This window comes from Sorghum bicolor, chromosome 1 (genome assembly GCF_000003195.3).
Source record: "Sorghum bicolor cultivar BTx623 chromosome 1, Sorghum_bicolor_NCBIv3, whole genome shotgun sequence".
Classification (NCBI taxonomy): domain Eukaryota; kingdom Viridiplantae; phylum Streptophyta; class Magnoliopsida; order Poales; family Poaceae; genus Sorghum; species Sorghum bicolor.
In genome coordinates, this window is record NC_012870.2 from 19,260,574 (window position 1) to 19,268,974 (window position 8,401).

Below are 8,401 nucleotides of genomic sequence, written 5' to 3' on the forward strand. Positions count from 1 at the left end.
CCAAAACTACCCTACTCTGAAGTATGGACTATGAATCTCTTTATCTGGTATACACAGCACGGCACGTCTCACCAACAAAGAAAAAATAACCATAAACTGCAGCTGATGTTCACTCCTCAGACTAGGTGATGTCTACCATACCAATGTTCTGGTCGAGCCCCAAGGCATTCCACACAGCCGGCGAGGCATCGACGATGTTGTTGTCACACGGCGGCTCAAAGTTGTGGTCCTTGTCACAGCCTTCCACGGAGTCGCACTCGTCCACCACCTTGGCGTACACGGAGTTGCCGTTCGCAGTGATCTTAATGCGGTGCCCGCAGCGTGCCATGTTGCTGAACCATCCCGTGGAGAGCGCGACAACCTTCTCCTCGTCACTATGGTATGCGTTGTCACACTCTGACGGACCGCCGCCGTCCTTGCCTTTCTCGAAGCTGTTGAGCGTGAGCACCGCCTTGGTGTTAGCCGTGACCGGCGGCGAGCAGCGATACTGCGGGTATTTCTTCCCGTCCTCGCAGCAGTCTGGGTCGTTACTCTTCTCACAGTTGCCGGACCGGCCCGGCAGGTAACCGCTGGGGCGGCACACGCCGAGGCCGGCGCTGGGGCGGAGGGAGGACGCCATTTGGGAAGCAGAGAGCGCCACCAGGAGGAACATCGCCATGGCGGCTGCAGCTCTGGCAGTCACCATGTTTGCTAGGCAGAAAAAAATGGTCAGGCTTCCTCGCACTCTGTTTTCTTACTTCCTGTGCTCTGGTTTGCTTGATGGTTTGAGGTTATCCGTCGTGCAATTCATGGGATTATATACTGGACCCTCCGCTTCTCCTACATTAGCATATAGTGGTATGAACATGCTCTGACTGATGGACATAACGTACGGAATGGTTGGATGGATGTGATTACCAGAGACGGCAATCCGATCATCTATTACATATTTTCGCCGTGCCGTATGAAATGTGTGAACTTGTTCGATGTGAACATGTGAACTTTATATGTCTGCATAGTTAATAATTTCATTTTGATATTGGAAACTGAAAATTCTAAAAATATTGTGGGTTTTGGCCATATATGGCATCATTTATTACTTCGCAACGTAAACTATATAAAATATGAGTCTAGAGCTGTTTATTTACAATAAAGCATGTGCATTAGTGTAATACAAAATTTTAGTTTTTTTCCCTTTTGGCCACCCCCAAAATTACCTAAATTCATGAAACCTTTGACAAAACTTTGGCGAAATTTTGAACCCATATGAGAATGGAAATAAACCTAAATACATAGGGTGTAAAAAACTGAACTAAACCTTTTAATGATGAAACCAAATTTTGTACAAAATTGGTTTAGGTTTTAAATAATCCTATGTACAAGTCTAATTTCTGCAAAATAAGTTTTATTATTTTGCTGTAAAGAACTATATAATATGCATACAAGGTATAATTATCATAATAGCCTAACGTCATTCCATATTGAGATTGTTTAGCAACTAGGGCCGATCCACTGGCAGATGCATCAATATGATCAACTTTTTTTTTACCTTCATCTATCAGAACGAATCATGATCATGTTAACTGCAGAAAGAAGGTTGTAGGATCATGACAACTAATAGGAGCATCTCCGAGGGATTAGCCAAATCATTATCTAAAGGTAAATTTAGCTATTACTAAAGGAAAAATGTCTCAAATATACTTTATAAATGACTCTCTAGTAGCTCTCTATCCCACCTTATTCGCTCTCTACTTTTAGATATTCTACCTCACTGGCCATCTAGCCTCTTGGTTTTACTGAGTCTGCTGGAGTGCACTAGTATTTTTTTTGGTCAAATCTATTTTACAGAGTAGCGAAATTAGTAAATTTAGCTAGACTTTTTGGCTAATCTCTTAGAGATGCTCTAAGAAGGGGAGAGGGTGAATTACGCAACTTTAAAACTATTTATAAATTATGGACTCCAATTTTAACCTAAGCAAAACCTATGCAAAGATAAACTATCTACACATACATCTAAGGTTTTATTAGGTGTGTTGCTATCTCTACCGCAAAAGAGTAATCCTATATCTAAGCTAGGAAGGTAAAGCACACAACCAAGATACACCATATAAATGAGGAAGGTAAGACGTGATAGAGATGCAAACTTCCGTTCAATGACACCAGTATTTTTACCAAGGTTTTTTTAGAAACGCTCAAGCTTCCCCTGGTTCTTATTGGAGCCCCTTGCAAGGGTGATGCTCCCAATTAGGTAACTTCGTGGATATCACTGGGCTCTCCATGCACAAGTGGGTCTCTACAATGCCTCTTCCAGACCGATCCCTGCCATCTCTAGTATCGAGCTTCCGATCGAACCATCACAGGCCTTGTTTCCTCTGGTACACAGTGGTGGCTACACCACAAACACAGTTGGTGTGGTCTCGCAAGACTACAAGCTCCTCCGAGTACAAATATAGTGCGGGCAAGCACCTTTATTTTTGAGGTATGAAAACATCACTAAACACTAATCCTAAATCTAGAGCAAGCATGATTAAGTAGGTCTAACTAGCCTAAGTACTTCAAAAAGCACCTACATTGATTACCTAATCTTCTTTTAAGAACTTGTGGTGGTTAGAGCACATGGTGGGGTGTCTCAACACTCCTATATCTTCAGTACACTCTAACAACCTTCTCTTGCCCGGTTGGGGGTCCTATTTATAGCCTCAAAGAGAGACATAGCCGTTGGAACCTTGGTACAACATTCTGAGTACCATTGGACCATCCGATGCTTGGTGGATAGACCAATATTGTCAGAGTCCGGTGCCGTCTCACAATGGTCATGTCTCAGATTCGACTGTTATCTGACCTTGGAGTATGTCTCCATGGCATATGGTTAGACACCCATCTTTAGACCAATCCGATGCCCCAATCTCCTCTTTGGAACTTCTCTAGACGTCATCGGATGCTGCCTTTATTGGTCTGACACCTCACTGTTGGCTCGGTCACACACTCCTCTTGTACATGAATAATGGTACCATTTGGTCCGTGTTGGGGTTTGGTCTGCCCTATGGTGGTCTGACCCTCTTTAGGGCTCGATGCCCCTAGGGTTTGATGCCCTTTAGAGCCTTTCTTAAACTTGTTTCTTCGTGTTCTCTGTATCCAGTTTGGTTCCATCTTGTATATTGGACTTTTGCTTGTCTTCTAGGTCTTCAATAATGCTTCTAATGTCTTGGTTGAGGTGTTGATCCTCCGGATCACCATGTTGCCTAAGTCTAAGTCCACTTTTGCACCCTTTGAACTATATCCAATAACACTTGCAAATAATGATAGTCCAAATGGTCATGTTGATCATCAAACACAAAATTCCAAACTAAATGGGCCATGAGGTCCATTTTCCTTATAAAGGTTATTGCCACTCATTTTCTTATGATCATCTATCATATTAGCATAATCAACATGAGTAGGTGGTGGATCAAAAACCTTTTTTTTTGCTGTTTACCTTAGATGTTGTAGATGTAGATGTTGAAGGGTCACTAAAGATTGGGATGTTTGTATTGGATGACCACATCCTGCCACTCCATCTTGCAACTCACAAGAAGTGCTTTTAGCTCAACATCATATTTGGCCTCCAACATCTTGCGAATATCCTCGAGGAGTTGCTCGAACATTGCAGATGAGTCAATGTTATCTCGATTCTTTGGATTAGTTAAATCGCTCATCTTCTTTCCATGTCTTTAGACTTGTTGAGAATAGCTTGGATCTCTTTCTTCTTTAGCACTATTGATGTAAATTTCAGTCACTCACACTGGCAGGAGCTAGATCGCCTCAGGTTGCCTAAGGCCCATGTGGCTATGCAAGCAACAAGGGAGGTAAAAATAGTGCATAACTAGCAACTTCGACTATTAAGATTTGATGCTCGTTCTTCACTCGAAAAACCTATGAGAACACCTCCCGAAAAGACCCGTTGGGGAGGAGCTAGCACAGTGGGGTGGCCCTAGGGTCGGCAAGGACACCTAAAAACACCAACAAATATCATTGAGATAGGTGCTAAACCATAATGGTTGGAAGAGGTAAAGGTAGGGGAACATGGTAGTAAATTGTTTCTTTTACTATCGTGTTGGATACCTAAATCGGTTGTGATCCTCTGATTTATATATATAGAAAAAGATGGTCTTATCCCAATAGAAAACACATCTCAAACAAAATCTGCAAGTTTCCTGCATGATTGGTCAAGTTCTCATCGATGTAGATTTGATTTTGACTTAGACTATGAAAACCGGCTTTGCTTGTTTTTGAAAAGCTAGTTTCTTCTAGGAAGCCCATCCATAGGACACAAATTAACTCACTAAGCTGGTTTTGTCGCTTTCATACAAAATTTAATGTCAACACGTAAGTTTTTTTTCATCTGGATTCCAAATTAGACGATCTATATATATGTTTTTATCATCTCAACAAGAGAAACAAAACAGTGGAGTCCACTCTTCAATTTAGAGAAGTTTACAAAACCGCTTTAGCTGACTTTTGCTGATGATTTTCTAAAATTGCATTTCCTTCATCTGAAGTCCAACTTGGATGATCTATTTATGTTTTTTTCAGTCATGACAATGAGAGGAACACAATGGTGGAGTTCATTATTCATTTTGACATGGTACCAAAACTGGCGTAGCAACCTATGGTGAGAAACCATGGTAGCCCAGCCGTTCGCACGGGGCTAAGAGCGTTTGATGAGGCAAAGTAGGGAGCCCAACATATGAGAACTGCACGGGGTCATTGAGGTTTAAAAGGGCCAGCTCGTCGGTATGGGAATGGAGGAGGCAGATCAACAGATAGGAATGATGATTCTCAAAAAGAAAAATAGGAATGGCAATTGAGTTTGCTGGTTTGGAAACAAAGAGCCGGTGCTACCTGAGTTGGATAGGAATGAATGTTCAGTTCGCATGTTTGGAATCGGAGAGGCAGCTCTGCCTAAGTTGTGAACATGGATGAAAGGATGGTTCAACTGCCACTGCATGTGGACTATGGTTGTGGGACTCTTGGATGATATGTCTTCACAAGATTGTAGAGAAATTTATTAGTGGGGTCTATATAGGTATAGTAGATAAATCCATTCACCACATATGGATTGGAGTCGACGAATCCACATTTAGTGGAGATGATGGATTTATCAAAAACAAGTCCTAAATAAAGTAATAAGGGATAAATTTAGCATACCACAGCTGGAATGCAAGCTTGTTAATGATATGGCTATGGCATAATGTCATGCTATGAATACCCGCCGTATAGTAGAGCCGTAGACAGACTGATTAAGGCTACATTCGGTAACATTGGATTTGGCCCAGGAACAATTCCAGAATATGAAAACTATACAAATTAGTGAAGTAATTTCAGCTGGAATCATTTCAGGGGCTCAATACCACGCAAGCAAATGAGCCCTAAGATGAATGACATCTTTTATTTCATATAATATACAGACAACGATACAATGGGATACAATAAGTATGGGGCAGAAACGACCCTACTCTGAAATATGGACTACAAATATGTTTACCTCCTTATACACAACACGTCTCACCAACAAAGCAAACATAACCATCAACTGTAGCTGATGTTCACTCCTCGGACCAGGTGATGTCCACCATCCCAATGTTCTGGTCGAGCCCCAAGGCATCCCACACAGCCGGCGAGGCGTCGACGATGTTGTTGTCACACGGCGGCTCAAAGTTGTGGTCCTCGTCACAGCCTTCCACGGAGTCACACTCGTCCACCACCTTGGCGTACACGGAGTTGCCGTTCGCGGTGATCTTAATGCGGTGCCCGCAGCGCGCCATGTTGCTGAACCATCCCGTGGAGAGCGCGACAACCTTCTCCTCGTCACTATGGTATGCGTTGTCGCACTCTGATGGACCGCCGCCGTCCTTGCCCTTCTCGAAGCTGTTGAGCGTGAGCACCGCCTTGGTGTTGGCCGTGACCGGCGGCGAGCAGCGATACTGTGGGTATTTCTTGCCGTCCTCGCAGCAGTCTGGGTCATTACTCTTCTCACAGTTGCCGGACCGGCCCGGCAGGTAACCGCTGGGGCGGCACACGCCGAGGCCGGCGCTGGGGCGGAGGGAGGACGCCATTTGGGAAGCAGAGAGCGCCACCAGGAGGAACATCGCCATGGCGGCTGCAGCTCTGGCAGTCACCATGTTTGCTAGGCAGAAAAAAATGGTCAGGCTTCCTCGCACTCTGTTTTCTTACTTCCTGTGCTCTGGTTTGCTTGATGGTTTGAGGTTATCCGTCGTGCAATTCATGGGATTATATACTGGACCCTCCGCTTCTCCTACATTAGCATATAGTGGTATGAACATGCTCTGACTGATGGACATAACGTACGGAATGGTTGGATGGATGTGATTACCAGAGACGGCAATCCGATCATCTATTACATATTTTCGCCGTGCCGTATGAAATGTGTGAACTTGTTCGATGTGAACATGTGAACTTTATATGTCTGCATAGTTAATAATTTCATTTTGATATTGGAAACTGAAAATTCTAAAAATATTGTGGGTTTTGGCCATATATGGCATCATTTATTACTTCGCAACGTAAACTATATAAAATATGAGTCTAGAGCTGTTTATTTACAATAAAGCATGTGCATTAGTGTAATACAAAATTTTAGTTTTTTTCCCTTTTGGCCACCCCCAAAATTACCTAAATTCATGAAACCTTTGACAAAACTTTGGCGAAATTTTGAACCCATATGAGAATGGAAATAAACCTAAATACATAGGGTGTAAAAAACTGAACTAAACCTTTTAATGATGAAACCAAATTTTGTACAAAATTGGTTTAGGTTTTAAATAATCCTATGTACAAGTCTAATTTCTGCAAAATAAGTTTTATTATTTTGCTGTAAAGAACTATATAATATGCATACAAGGTATAATTATCATAATAGCCTAACGTCATTCCATATTGAGATTGTTTAGCAACTAGGGCCGATCCACTGGCAGATGCATCAATATGATCAACTTTTTTTTTACCTTCATCTATCAGAACGAATCATGATCATGTTAACTGCAGAAAGAAGGTTGTAGGATCATGACAACTAATAGGAGCATCTCCGAGGGATTAGCCAAATCATTATCTAAAGGTAAATTTAGCTATTACTAAAGGAAAAATGTCTCAAATATACTTTATAAATGACTCTCTAGTAGCTCTCTATCCCACCTTATTCGCTCTCTACTTTTAGATATTCTACCTCACTGGCCATCTAGCCTCTTGGTTTTACTGAGTCTGCTGGAGTGCACTAGTATTTTTTTTGGTCAAATCTATTTTACAGAGTAGCGAAATTAGTAAATTTAGCTAGACTTTTTGGCTAATCTCTTAGAGATGCTCTAAGAAGGGGAGAGGGTGAATTACGCAACTTTAAAACTATTTATAAATTATGGACTCCAATTTTAACCTAAGCAAAACCTATGCAAAGATAAACTATCTACACATACATCTAAGGTTTTATTAGGTGTGTTGCTATCTCTACCGCAAAAGAGTAATCCTATATCTAAGCTAGGAAGGTAAAGCACACAACCAAGATACACCATATAAATGAGGAAGGTAAGACGTGATAGAGATGCAAACTTCCGTTCAATGACACCAGTATTTTTACCAAGGTTTTTTTAGAAACGCTCAAGCTTCCCCTGGTTCTTATTGGAGCCCCTTGCAAGGGTGATGCTCCCAATTAGGTAACTTCGTGGATATCACTGGGCTCTCCATGCACAAGTGGGTCTCTACAATGCCTCTTCCAGACCGATCCCTGCCATCTCTAGTATCGAGCTTCCGATCGAACCATCACAGGCCTTGTTTCCTCTGGTACACAGTGGTGGCTACACCACAAACACAGTTGGTGTGGTCTCGCAAGACTACAAGCTCCTCCGAGTACAAATATAGTGCGGACAAGCACCTTTATTTTTGAGGTATGAAAACATCACTAAACACTAATCCTAAATCTAGAGCAAGCATGATTAAGTAGGTCTAACTAGCCTAAGTACTTCAAAAAGCACCTACATTGATTACCTAATCTTCTTTTAAGAACTTGTGGTGGTTAGAGCACATGGTGGGGTGTCTCAACACTCCTATATCTTCAGTACACTCTAACAACCTTCTCTTGCCCGGTTGGGGGTCCTATTTATAGCCTCAAAGAGAGACATAGCCGTTGGAACCTTGGTACAACATTCTGAGTACCATTGGACCATCCGATGCTTGGTGGATAGACCAATATTGTCAGAGTCCGGTGCCGTCTCACAATGGTCATGTCTCAGATTCGACTGTTATCTGACCTTGGAGTATGTCTCCATGGCATATGGTTAGACACCCATCTTTAGACCAATCCGATGCCCCAATCTCCTCTTTGGAACTTCTCTAGACGTCATCGGATGCTGCCTTTATTGGTCTGACACCTCAC

The 8,401-nt window shown here is 42.4% G+C and overlaps 1 pseudogene; it reads right to left on the reverse strand.

Annotated features, from left to right (window-relative positions):
- On the reverse strand, window positions 110-6,356 carry LOC8067114 (annotated as a pseudogene).